Source organism: Salmo salar, chromosome ssa01 (genome assembly GCF_905237065.1).
Source record: "Salmo salar chromosome ssa01, Ssal_v3.1, whole genome shotgun sequence".
Classification (NCBI taxonomy): Eukaryota; Metazoa; Chordata; class Actinopteri; order Salmoniformes; family Salmonidae; genus Salmo; species Salmo salar.
In genome coordinates, this window is record NC_059442.1 from 145,455,501 (window position 1) to 145,470,317 (window position 14,817).

General features: G+C 42.4%; 1 pseudogene; it reads left to right on the forward strand.

Moving 5' to 3' along the window:
- The window catches only part of LOC123723929 (dual specificity testis-specific protein kinase 2-like), a 28,790-nt pseudogene extending 16,552 nt beyond the window's left edge, over nt 1-12,238 (forward strand).
- Nucleotides 12,239-14,817: the final 2,579 nt, after the last annotated feature.

The following is a 14,817-nucleotide window of genomic DNA, read 5'->3' on the forward strand; positions in this document are numbered from 1 at the left end:
TCTGTCTAATCTCCACTCTAACATGTGAACTCCACCGACCACGTTTAGTGCATGTTGCAAAATGTATTTACACACACGTTATTCAGTCATTTCACCAACACAGCTCGTGTGAACGCGGATCTGCGTAGCCAAGCTCTAAAATAGAACTGGGTTCTCCACGTGCTGTAAGTCACCTCCTTATTGGATATCAGGAAGATACAAACCCACATGGATGACTGAAAGACAAACCAGGTGAGATTAATTAAAGATTTTGTATGATTTCAGGTCAAAATTCTACAAAGATAAAGCTAAAAAGAGGACATATGCATTTCCGGTAAAATAACAACCCAATGTTTATCTCCCAGGGCAACCTAGCTAGCAACAGCTAGATAGCTAAATATCCATGAATGTTTCATGTATGTTTCGACATGCCCCCAAATTAATATAGTTGGTTCACTGTTGATTTTGGTATTTTAACCTGCATGTTATCATCGCGTCTGGTGTGTATGGATGAAATTGACATGCGGGCGGGCGATGGCGCACGTGGACGCATGCGCGTGGCCGGTGTAGTCAGCATGTTATCCCCCCCCCCCCCCCCCACGCCATCCTGCCCCCCAATCCATCTACCTCCTGACCTTAGTGGATCTAAACTGACCTTAGTGGATTTGTGAACACTGAAGAATCTAGTTTCTCGTGGCTTCTTCCTAGTTAATGGACTTTTCATGCTTCTGTTGCACTAGATAGTAACATTATTTATTTTGGCAATGTTCTACACATAAAACTGACTTGATTCTATCTCTGTCACCATGTATGCTCTCCCACTAAATGTATTCTCATGCATACCTTATCTGATCATCATGATGAAAATATTTAGCAGAACTCTTTTCAACCACGCACCATTTGCAGAAGCTATGAGAAGCTTGTCTGACGGAATCTGTGTGAACAGACAGCAAACAGGAGGTTGTTTGGCCTTGAGCAGGTGTTAGCCTTCTCTGTAGCTCAGTTGGTAGAGCATGGTGTTTGCAACACCAGGGTTGTGGGTTCGATTCCCACGGGGGGCCAGCACAGAAAAAAAAAAAATGGATGAAATGTATGCATTCACTACTGTAAGTCGCTCTGGATAAGAGCGTCTGCTAAATGATGTAAATGTAAATGTAAATGTAAAGAGGATGGAATGTAAATGTAGATACAGTAGCCAAGGCCTCAGCCTGGTATAATTGTTTTCTGCCTTGGAGCTGAAAGGAACAATGACATATGCTGTTGTGATGGTGTCATAGACCTCTGCCTATGTACAGTATGTATTTGTAGTTTTAGGCTACACACCGCATAAGCAAAGAATAATGAATCTAAACCGTGATTGTGCATCTCCAGATGGGTTTTAAACCTGTCATAGTTATGCTGGGCATGTAAAAAACCACTTTGTAAAGGGGATTTTCAGGTGAACAAAAGAGAAGAGCAGTCATGGATATAGTCAATCATAATGTTTCAGTTTAATACAAGTTGCAACAGCGATATACCTCCCGCACAGAAGCAGAAAAATGTCTAGCAAAGACAGGCCCCTTTATATTCTAATCTGACTTTACCAAATGTACTGTAAACACCAGGCAGAGATGCTGGGAGGCAGACACAACATCAGCGGCTACAGAATCACAGTGTCATAGATACATTATCAGTATTCCCTCGGCTCAGTGTGGCGTCAAACTTTAACCATCACATTCAACACTGGTAGACATTTGATACTGGCAGTTAAACAGGTCAAAGGTACGAACATCAGTACTTAGTTACAGTAAATAAAATACAGCTGAGGAATTTATAAAATAATTCCCATTAAATAATTAGAAGGAAATTGCTAAGTTATTTGCAATTAATTGTATGCATTAAGATCTTTGAGTGCAAATTATGGTTTCATCTCACAATGTCTTTCATCTCATCAAAATGTTTTCCCTTTCCTCAGAATCTGTTTCATTTGCATTTTAAATGAGTATATTTCCCTTTCAAATCGCCCCCATTTTATTTCAAGATCAAAAACATTTCCTTTTTCAGAAACATTTTTTCTCATTTTTACTACACTGAGCAAAAATATAAACACAACATGTAAAGTGTTGGTCTCATGTTTCATGAGCTGAAATAAAAGATCCCAGAAATGTTCCATACGCGCACAAATCTTATTTCTCAAAAAGAAAATGCACAGATTTGTTTACATCCATGTTGATGAGCATTTCTCCTTGCCCAGGATAATCAATCCACCTGTCAGGTGTGGCATATCAAGAAGCTGGTTAAACAGCATGATCATTACACAGGTGCACCTTGTTCAGGGGAAAATAAATGGCCACTTTCAAATGTGCAGTTTTGTCACACAACACAATGCCACATATATCTCAAGTTTTGAGGGAGTGTGCAATTGGCGTGCTGACTGCAGGAATTCCCATAGGGCGGAGCACAATTGACCCAGCGTCGTCCGGATTAGGGGAGAGTTTGGCCGGGGTAGACTGTCATTGTAAAATAATAATTTGTTCTTAACTGACTTGCCTAGTTAAATAAAATGTAGACCAGAGCTGTTTCCAGATAATTTAATGTTAATTTCTCTACCATAAACTGCCTACAGCATTGTTTTAGAGAATATGGCAGTAGGTTCAACCGGCCTCACAACCAACCACACCTCCACATCTGGCTTCTTCACCTGCAAGAACATCTGATCATCTAAAGTCCTTTTGTGGAGAAACTCATTCTGATTGGCTGGGCCTAGCTCCCCAGTGGGTGGGCCTGGCTGCCAGGTGGGTGTGCCTATTCTCTCCAAGACCCAATCATGGCTGCACAGTATAGTTTTGAGTGTTTGCCGCCAATATTTTTGGATTGAAGCAGAGCATTGTGATAATTCTAGTTCCTCTGATGGCTTTAACACTGGGATAGGGATAGTGAGTGAGACTGAGTGTCTGACCCTGTGCTTCTCTAGACGAGCTGTCCAGGATGAGGTGTGAATTAGAGGTGACCCCTGAACCCAGCAGCCCCACGCTGCTCGGAGAGGTAGCAGACACCTACTGCCAGGTGGACCGCTGGCAGAAGCTTCGCACCGCTGTCCGCAAACTGGAATTCTGGGAAGACTTCAGTGCCGAGCTGATTGGGAGTGGCTTCTTCTCCAAGGTGTACAAGGTATGAACGGTCCAATTTGTACATGGCTAAAAAATAAATTTGTGTGTGCTTGTGAATACATCAACGTGTGTGAAAGCGAGAACAAAAAATAACTGACTTTCTACACCCCTTGCCTATGATTTACTTTCCATATTTCATGTTTGTTTCAGTTACAAAAGTGTTCAAAAATGCCATCATGCTGTATATGGCATACATCCTGATAAGTGTATTATGACATATTTCACAGAAGCCAATACATAAATTATAGTCCCAACCAAAGAGCAACCTACATTTTGTGTACTACCAACTCGGGTGTTAACTGAAAACATGATGCCTTGGCTGATCCCTGAAGCACTCCTCAGAGCAGCAGCCACAACATGCCCAAGTAATTACACTGCAGACATGTCCTTCTCTGCATTCACATGCCCACGAGACATAGGAACACAGCTTAAGTTCTCTTAATACTGTCTAGATGTGAGGTACTGTCTGTTGAGTCAAATGAACAACATTGAAATGCTAATGACTGAACACTGGCATCATCTTCAACAGTCCTAGTAGTTCTTGGAGGTAATGTCAGGTCACAATGGCTCTGTAGCAGGGCCATCATGCAGGGCCACCGTGCGTGTTTGTGTTGAGATGGAACTCCCAGACGCTCAGATACGGATCAGAGATGGCGATATAAAGTCCTGAAAGGAGGGTGATTACACGTGCGCAGTCAGTCAGCCAGTGTGATGGTTCAGGAACCTGTGCCAGGCTGTCTCCCAAATGGCTCCCTATGTAGGGCACTTCTTTTGACATATGGGCCCTGGTCAAAGGTAGTGTACTACATAGGGAATAGGTTGCTATTTGGGACAGAACCAGAGAATGCTACTGTGGAGGGAACGTAGCGTACCAAGGAACCAGTCTGGCCTCACAGAGACAATAGGATGTAGTTAACTCACCTCAAGAAGAGATCAAGACTGCTAAGATTCTGTTGCTCTAGTCTCAGCACATTTTCATCTTGTGTTGGTATGCAAGAAACTGCATTGTTTGTTTTGTTACCCTGGCTCTAGTTCATAGAGATCCAGCCTTGTTTACAACAAATACACAATAGTGAGATGGTCCAACTGTTGTCAATCACAGCTGAGCAACATCCGCTCTGTAAATGTATAACACCCTTTGTTGTCTAGGTGTCTCACAGCACAACGAGGAAAGTGATGGTGGTCAAGATCTATAAGAACGACGTGGACCAGGACAGCATCGTACGAGAGATCAGTCTACTGCAGAAGCTCTCACACCCTAACATTGTCAGGTCAGTCCCTTTCCAACATATATGACAAATGCTTGTTATTAGAGGAAGATGTGTAGGAGTTGCAAAAAAAAAAGTAAAACTGTGATAGTAATGCAAACTATTATTATCCTCACAGGTATCTTGGAATCTGTGTGCGAGAAGAAAAGCTGTACCCAATACTGGAGGTAAGTGTCCTTAATCACTTAGGACACCAACATTTTCCTCTCAGTATCTGTGCATCTCACCGTAGAATCCACAGATTGGTATCCTTGTGTAAAACCCACAGAAATGATTATCTCTATGGTATAACCCATCTCCATAGACACATGTAGATTCTTTATGGTACTTTCCCTCTGTATTTGTGCATCTGGCTGTGCATCTGGCAGTAGTCACGGTTGTTGACGGGAATAGATTGCTAAGTATGTGTTTAACCATGGAAATAGGATATCTATGTACTTTATATGGTACTGAATAAAGGATCCATCTCCATAGACATAAATATAGGATCTCTATGGTACTAATGCACCCCCTCTCTGTGTTGTGTCAGTATGTGAGTGGGGGCTGTCTGGAGGACCTCCTGGCCCAGGAGGACGTGTCTCTGTGTTGGAGGGAGAAGGTGGACCTGGCCTGTGACATCAGCAGGGGCATGACCTACCTGCACTACAAGAACATCTACCACAGAGACCTCAACTCCAAGGTTTACACACACACACACACACACACACACACACACACACACACACACACACACACACCACTGCCAGGCCAGGGTTTCGTCTGGACAGAGGACTACAGTGGTGCCAGAGCAAAGTACACTTCTAATGCAATCTGGGCTTTTAATTTAAAAAACGCACATGACTTTCATTTGACATAATCTTTTTCCATGTTGATTGAAGGTATCAAGGACAAGTACAGTATATGTTTCTGGTTATTTCTTGATCTGTAAATCCGATAACAAGGGTCATCCGACTATTTTCTCCAGCACGTAGATCAGAGGTCGTCAACTTGATTCAGCAAGACATAGATAGATATCCACTCTACCTGCACTATACACTAACACACATAATAAGGACCTAACCTAGTGCCTACTGTACCTGTACTAGCTTTAGCCAAACTGAACCTGTCACTGTATACAACACAAATGCTAAGCTGCAGCGTTGGCATTCTTCATAGCCTGTATTAGTCCCACTGGACAACTTTAAGTCCTCTTTGAAACAGTGTTTCCTCTTATTCATGCCGGTTTAGTTATGCCAAAGCTTGTTTTTTCCAGCATAGGCAGATTACAGGGATTCTGCCTCAGATATCACTAACTACTGACTGAATTTCACTGTAGGGGAGGCATTCCTGTCAATGTGGGCTTTTGTTTCAGTTATGGGCCTTCCCAGAATCTGGCCCTGCTATTTAGACCTTCTCAAGGTTGCATCCCAAATAGCACCTATTCCCTAAAAAGTAGTGAATTGTTTAGGTAATAGAGTGCCATTTGGGATGCAGCCTTTGAGAAGGTCTTAATAGCAGGGCCAGATTCTGGGAAGGCCCATAACGGAAACAAAACCCCACATTGACAGGAATGTCAATGTACAGTAAATAAGCCTTGTCCAAACCAGAACAGCCCATAGGACAGAAGCCTATCTCATGTTTCTATAGTGTGAGGCAGTATAATGTACAAGTACACCCCTGGACAGGACCCTAGTTTAGAAAACAAGTAAGAGGGGGCTGAGGTTGGGCGTTTCCACCTCCTGGATAATTCTCTGTGAACATTATGCAAGGGTTTGTTTATATACAAGCATGCACACACTCACATCTCCCTTTCTCATGATCTATCCATCCCATTCCAAACTCCTCTCTTTGGTAGTAAACCACATCAGTCATGAGATTATGGGTTGTGGTGGGTGTGATTCTCCCATTGCTCTGTCATTACAGGCCCATGGTGTGGCAGGAAACGCCCTGCATGCTCTTACTAGAACCAGTCATGTCTCCCCAGCAGCACCAGGGATAGAGAGTTATAGAGATATAGGCTGAATTCTGTTTTAAATAACACAGATACTCTGTCTAACCGCTGGCCCATAGGTCGAGATACCCATACTGTCTAAATCACTGTTACTGACCTATTGGTCGAACCTTACTGTTCCGATCTGTCATTAGTCTCGGAAACCCAGACCTAGGATGTCGGATTCTCTTGGACATTTTGAAAGGGGAAAAAACAGTTGTTCTGAGAAGGGTACTCTTCAGACAGACAACTCTCCCAACAAATCCAAAGTATGGGTAGGTGAGGCTTAAAATGGGGGTGGGAATTGTACTCCTATTTAGCTAGGGTAACAAGTGGATACAGTAGTGACGTCATCGGTGACTCACGTCCCATTTCCAACTTGTCCTTTCTGTCCCAACTAACGCCGGAACTTCTATAGACGTGTAAGCTGGAGCATTGGTACATTGTGGGAGGCAACCCATCTGTCTAGAGAGACTACTCTGCCAGCAATAGTATTGGGCCAACAAAATGGCCACAGGTTACATCCCAATAATTCACTGTTCAGAGAGGATGGTTGGTGAAGGGACGTTTCAGACTAGATTATGAGGCAGCCTGCTGAACCAGCTGGTTTCAGATGGGTACTGTTTGTCCTAATGCAGGAGCAATAGTCAGCTCAGAAAATGACAGAGGAACGAATCTGAAGTGTCTTTTCACAGTCACATCCAATGTTATGATTGTTTTACATTTTTCGCTGTCGCTGTGCCTCTTTGTCCATGTGAGAATTGTGTGGTTTGACCAGTGGTGGGAAAAGTACTCCAAATTGTCATACTTGAGTAAGAGTAAAGATACCTAAATAGAAAATGACTCCAGTAATTCACCCACCAAAATATTACTTGAGTAAAAGTATTTGGTTTTAAATATACTTAAATGTCAAAAGTAAAAGTATAAATCATTTACAATTCCTTTTATTAAGCACGCCAGACGGCCCCATTTTCTTGTTTTTTAAATTTACATATAGCCAGGGGCCATCTCCAACACTCAGACATCATTTACAAATGAAGCATTTGTGTTTAGTGAGTCCTCCAGATCAGAGGCAGTAGGGATGACCAGGGATGTTCTTTTGATAAGTGTGTGAATTGGACCATTTTCCTGTCCTGCTAAGCATTCAAAATGTAATGAGTACTTTTGGGTGTCAGGGAGTAAAAAGTAAAATATTTCCTTTAGGAATGTAGTGAAGTAAAAGTTGTCAAAAAATAGAAATAATCAAGTAAAGAACAGATACCCCCAAAAACGATTGAAGTATTTTTACTTAAGTACTTTACCCCACTGCGTTTGACCTCCAGCACAGTGATAATTCATAACTGTCAGTATTCAAACAGTGACTAAAGAGGTGTTTCATATCATGTAGAAACATATGAATATATGGTCTATGGAATTAGGTTACTACCTCAGGCTCAAACGTAGATAGAATGGAGGAGGTTAAAATGACTGTTGTGTGGATGTAGAAGTGTCACACTGGCCTCTTGTGGTCAACATGTTGCACTGCAGTGTGACAGTAATGACTTCAGTTATTGCCTTTCTTGTGAGTCCCAGCTCTATGAATATCTACTGTACATTTATGAATACATTTTTATGTCTACTGTATCGTACATTTTGAATAGATTTGATAGCAGTGACCAGTGTGCAGAACCGTTGGCTGTGTGCAGAGTTGTCTAACATTGCCTGAATGTTGTGTGTGTGTGTGCAGAACAGTGGTCTAACATTGCCTGAATGTTGTGTGTGTGTGTGCAGAACAGTGGTCTAACATTGTCTGAACATTGTGTGTGTCAGAACAGTTGTCTAACGTTGTCTGAACATTGTGTGTGTGCAGAACAGTGGTCTAACGTTGTCTGAACATTGTGTGTGTGCAGAACAGTGGTCTAACATTGTCTGAACATTGTGTGTGTGCAGAACAGTTGTCTGAACATTGTGTGTGTGTGTGCAGAACTGTCTGATACGGGAGACGTCTCGGGGCAGGGAGGCGGTGGTTACAGATTTTGGCCTGGCCAGGAGGTAATGGTGGAGCTGCCAGCTAACGACCCAGAGAGGAAGATGTCTCTGGTGGGTTCTGCCTTCTGGATGGCCCCCGAGATGCTCCGAGGGGAACCCTACGACCGCAAGGTAGGTAGCCTACACACACTCTCTGCATCCCAAATGGCACCCTATTCCCTATTGAGTGCACTGCTTTTGACCAGAAGTCTATGGGCCCTGGTTGAAAGCAGTGCACTAAAAAGGGAAGAGGATGCCATTTGGGACGCTGACAGTCTTACACCCTGATATAGAAATAACCAGAATTTAATTTCATGGTTTCCACTAAATTATAGAAAATACTTACTTCTGATCCTTCCTATTATTATAATCTATTCATAACATTCATTTCATTGATTTAATTCATTAATGGAATTAGGACGATAAAGTCAATAACATAACTTCTTCCTCCAGGTGGATGTCTTCTCTTTTGGCATCATGCTGTGTGAGATTTTGGGCCGGATCTCAGCAGATCCCGAGATCCTTCCCAGAACACGGGTAAATTAAAAACATACACACACAGTTTTGTATTGCTATCCTTGTGGGGACCAAATAATTGATTCCTATCCAAAATCCTATTTTCCCTAAATCTAACCTAACCCATAACCCTAAGTCTAACCTTAACCCCAAAACTATACCTAACCGTAACCCCTAACCTTAATTTTAACCCTGACCCCAATTGTAACCCTAACACCTAAGCCTAAAATAGCATTTTTCCTTGTCGGGACTGGAAAAATGTCCCAACTTGTCCAATTGTTCCTTGTTTTACTATCCCTATAAGGACTTCTGGTACCCACAAGGATAGTTAAACAAATAACGCACACACACTTATCAAAACCAAAGAACCATAGACTACTAGATTTAGACTGGCACTACACACGTGGAAATTATACAACAACTGAGCTATGAGTTAATTAAATGTATTTCCTCACAACTCAGACATTATATTGAATCCTGCAACATAATTTGGCAATTAGCAGTCTTGTTACTTGATAATACTCTTAGTTATTAGGCTATTAGTGACAGTGCCATTTGCATGTAGATGATGGTGAAATGAGTCATCTAATGTCCCTGTCTGTCATCCCTGGGGTGATCAAGACAAGGTCAGAGACAGGCAGCAGAGAGAGACTTTAATGTGCTCGTTGAGGTTTCACATAAATTTGATTTATTTGTGACATTTGTCATTAGAACTGGGAGGACCGCAGGGTCAGTTAGTCACACTGCTATCCTATCTATACAGTATGTGTTCTGCGAATCCATCAGTAGTCCCTGATGATCAAAACTGAGGTATACAGTAGCCTGTATACAATAGTGTGGATCTCAAGACTTTCCTTGTTTGCCATGACGTACATTGGTTATCTGATCAGGCTCTCTAACCTGTAACTACTTAGTGATGCTCTATGGGCCCGTACATGGTGGGCATAGCAGTTGACACAGTGTTTGTTCTCTCTGCAGGACTATGGTCTAGACGTTGAGGCCTTCAGTGAGATGGTCCAGGGTTGTCCACGACGCATCCTGGAGCTGTCAGCCAACTGCTGTCTGGTGAGTGTGGACTGGAGGGAGGGGAGTGTGAGGGAGAAACGGAGAGAGATGCTGAGAGACAATGTTAGAGAGTGAATGTGAGAGCATGTATCAGAAAAGGAGACTTAAGCCGGGATTCATTAGGAGGGACATTGACCGACAAACACAGCTCTTTTTTTAGGTGTGCTTTTTAAAGGGAATTTAGGTTTGAGGCAACATCTGCAGCGTTTATCATGAATGCGATCTCTCATTGTCTGTATTTCAGTGCGTAGTGCTTTAACAGCACTATAACATGCTTCGTATATATCCCGGTCATAGAGTTTGCCTCAACTACGAGAGTGTAAGAAAGATATGTATTTGCCATCTACTGTAGAATATCACTCATGTTGTTCAGATGGACTCATGTTGTCCTCTTGTCCTGAGGTTGAGATGGACTCATGTTGTCCTCTTGTCCTGAGGTTGAGATGGACTCATGTTGTCCTCTTGTCCTGTGGTTGAGATGGACTCATGTTGTCCTCTTGTCCTGTGGTTGAGATGGACTCATGTTGTCCTCTTGTCCTGTGGTTGAGATGGACTCATGTTGTCCTCTTGTCCTGTGGTTGAGATGGACTCATGTTGTCCTCTTGTCCTGTGGTTGAGATGGACTCATGTTGTTCTGTGGTTGAGATGGACTCATGTTGTCCTCTTGTCCTATGGTTCAGATGGACTCATGTTGTCCTCTTGTCCTGTGGTTGAGATGGACTCATGTTGTCCTCTTGTTCTGTGGTTCAGATGGATGCGTTTCGGAGACCCTCCTTCTCAGAGCTGCTGGATGAGTTGGAGGACATCGCTGAGAGCCTGGAACCCCCTGACTCAAACCTGACCACTGGGTGAGGGGGTGGGGTCACCATGTACCCCCCTCAGCCCTCCTCCCCTGGAACGGAGGACAATGTGGACGGCAGCAGGCAGCCACCCCAGTCTTATACAGCAGAGGCACTTTATAGTTCAGGTCCGCTCTACAGGAACCAGGTGTAGGGCTCATAATGCAGCTCCTCCTGTTGACTCTGTGTGTTTCTCTGAAACAGAACCGGATCACTGGAAGTTCAACACTCATCACCCCCCACTGTCTTTCTACAGTACATACTCAGCTAGTGTGGGTCCATTTGAAAGGGGTGGGGGTCGAAACAAATAATTCCCTAAGGAGCATTTCCTCCTGGCTCTTAAGTTGTATTATATGATGTTATTATTCCACTTTAAGTTAAGGATGTAGAAATCCTTATTTGTAAATAGTGCATAAGGAGGACTGTCCAAGTAGTCCTGATCCGTCTATTCTCTTCTATCATAATATCATCATTTAAAACAGGGGTTCCCAACCTAGATCTGCAATGCTTTAGGCTAGAAACATGCAGTTAATTGTCTGAGAAAGACGCAACTCTGATGCACATGGGAATATCTTTCGTTTGTCTCTGACATTCAGAAGCTTAGCTACGACCTTCTAAAGTCGAGGAAATTGGACTGCTTGGGAAGTAATCTTATACAATGTGTGGCTCTGTCGCTATCAATTGATCTATTCACTTTCTGTAAAAGAGTATCTATAATAAAATGATCATAATAAAACATATTTGGTAGCGGAATAACATTTGAGGAAATCGGGTCTAGACTTTATTTTCCTTATCCATTATTATTAAATAGCCCATCTAAAAGATGTCACGAGTCTTCTTAAACTACGTAGAATTGCAGGAAATTAGCTTAAAAACAGCTAAATTTTCCTTGGTCCCTCAAATGAAACAAAATCAAGCTGGTAGTCTATATTAAATACACCATCTCAATAAACAATAATAAATAAAAAACGGGGAAAGGGGTGTGACATTTTTCAAATGTGAAAAAGGCGGTCCTGGGGGTAAAAAGTTGGAAACCCCTGATTTTAAAATAACATTTATGTAGGACTTCTCCCCCTTTCTTTCATCAGCCAGTCCAAGTGGTGACACAATCAAAAATAAATCCCTCCCTCTGTTAAAGTAGTCATCTGAATGATGTCATTTAACAGTGAGGTAATGGTGGACTGCAGCAGGATTACAGGAGTCAGGATTACATTGCACTAGAAGTGACTGTTACAGTACATGGCTGAAATCTATAGGATGAAGGAATTGTGCTACTGTGTGGGTAAGGACCAAACAACACTCTCTTTCTGGTTTCTAACGTCAACACTGTTCTGTTGGAGATTAACAGAGGTGGCCAGTGTTAGGTACAGTGGGGGGAAAAAGTATTTCATCCCCTGCTGATTTTGTACGTTTGCCCACTTACAAAGAAATGATCAGTCTATAATTTTAATGGTAGTTTATATGAACAGTGAGAGACAGAATAACAACAAAAAATCCTGAAAAAACATGTCAAAAATGTTATAAAATTATTTCCATTTTAATGAGGGAAATAAGTATTTGACCCCTCTGCAAAACATGACTTAGTACTTGGTGGCAAAACCCTTGTTGGCAATCACAGAGGTCAGATGTTTCTTGTAGTTGGCCACCAGGTTTGCACACATCTCAGGAGGGATTTTGTCCCACTCCTCTTTGCAGATCTTCTCCAAGTCATTAAGGTTTCGAGGCTGACGTTTGGCAACTTGAACCTTCTGCTCCCCTCCACAGATTTTCTATGGGATTAAGGTCTGGAGACTGGCTAGGCCACTCCAGGACCTTAATGTGCTTCTTCTTGAGCTACTCCTTTGTTGCCTTGGCCGTGTGTTTTGGGTCATTGTCATGCTGGAATACCCATCCACGACCCATTTTCAATGCCCTGGCTGAGGGAAGGAGGTTCTCACCCAAGATTTGACAGTACATGGCCCCGTCAAATGATGCGGTGAAGTTGTCCTGTCCCCTTAGCAGAAAAACACCCCCAAAGCATAATGTTCCCACCTCCATGTTTGACGGTGGAGATGGTATTCTTGGGGTCATAGGCAGCATTCCTCCTCCAAACACGGCGAGTTGAGTTGATGCCAAAGAGCTCCATTTTGGTCTCATCTGACCACAACACTTTCACCAGTTGTCCTCTGAATCATTCAGATGTTCATTGGCAAACTTCAGACGGGCATGTATATGTATTCTTGAGCAGGGGGACCTTGCGGGCACTGCAGGATTTCAGTCCTTCACGGTGTAGTGTGTTACCAATTGTTTTCTTGGTGACTATGGTCCCAGCTGCCTTGAGATCATTGACAAGATCCTCCCTTGTAGTTCTGGGCTGATTCCTCACTGTTCTCATGATCATTGCAACTCCACGAGGTGAGATCTTGCATGGAGCCCCAGGCCAAGGGATATTGACAGTTCTTTTGTGTTTCTTCCATTTCGCGAATAATCGCACCAAATGTTGTCACCTTCTCACCAAGCTGCTTGGCGATGGTCTTGTAGCCCATTCCAGCCTTGTGTAGGTCTACAATCTTGTCCCTGACATCCTTGGAGAGCTCTTTGGTCTTGGCCATGGTGGAGAGTTTGGAATCTGATTGATTGATTGCTTCTGTGGACAGGTGTCTTTTTACAGGTAACAAGCTGCGGTTAGGAGCACTCCCTTTAAGAGTGTGCTCCTAATCTCAGCTCGTTACCTGTATAAAAGACACCTGGGAGCCAGAAATCTTTCTGATTGAGAGGGGGTCAAATACTTATTTCCCTCATTAAAATGCAAATCAATTTATAACATTTTTGACATGCGTTTTTCTGGATATTTTTGTTGTTATTCTGTCTCTCACTGTTCAAATAAACCTACCATTAAAATTATAGACTGATCCTTTCTTTATCAGTGGGCAAACATACAAAATCAGCAGGGGATCAAATACTTTTTCCCCCAGTGTAAGGGTTGGTGTTCAGTGTGGTTCAGTACTAGGGCCAAGTAGACAGAGGAAGGAGCGCTATCCCTCCCTCTCAGGATGTGAATAAAATAATACTAAACTCAATTAAACACTAACCTTAGGAAGAACTTAACTGTTGTGTATCGTTTTATACTAAATGCCTTTGTTTCTTGTAATGCTTGTACTGTACGTTTTTTGCCTCACCCTTTTGTGGGGATACATTTTGTTTACCATATCAGATTCATACAGTACTTTATGTTTATTTTGTGAATCTGTTGGTTGGGTAGAATTTTGCTTACTTTACAGATCTTTAGATTTATATGGAAGATTTAAAGCAATGTTTAATAAAAGGCATGGAGCATTGATGTGTGTGTATGTACTTAAACTGGACTTTTAATGGGATAAAAAAGATTAACACTATTGTGCTCATTACATTAGCCTCATTAGCTGAAGACATGAAGATGTTGAATAATTTAAAACCAATATTGCTGCGTTCACATAGGTAGCCGAATTCTGATCTTTTTTTCACTAATTGGTGTTTTGACCAATCAGATTAGCTCTGAAAAAGATCTGATGTGAAAATATCTGATGGGATTGGTCAAAAGACCAATTAGTGGAAAAAATATCAGAATTGGGCTGCCCGTCTCAAACGCAGCCATTGTGGTGGTTCATGCTCAGAAAATGGACTTGGAGCTCTTTCTTAAATCTGCAGTTCTCCTAATTTACTGCAGCAGGGGAGTCGTGTAGTAACTCCCATGTTGCTTCCTCCAGCCTATTGGTATGACATGCCATGATTCCCCTTGTCGCTGTGGAACCAAAACAAATGGAAAAAGATCTCAACGGTTGTTTCCTGAGGGTGAACGGTATGTAATGGTTTAAAAAGGTTTGCTTTTTGACCATCATTTGTACCAATCAATAGGACATTGTCAAAGTCAAGAAAATCCCTTGCATTGGAAAGAACAATTTTCTACACCACTAAACCTCTATGTGAATTTGCCAGCACTCTGCAGCTATCCTGCTCTGAGAGAGCGATATACACTATATTAGAATTCAATGGCTCCTGATCTGGAG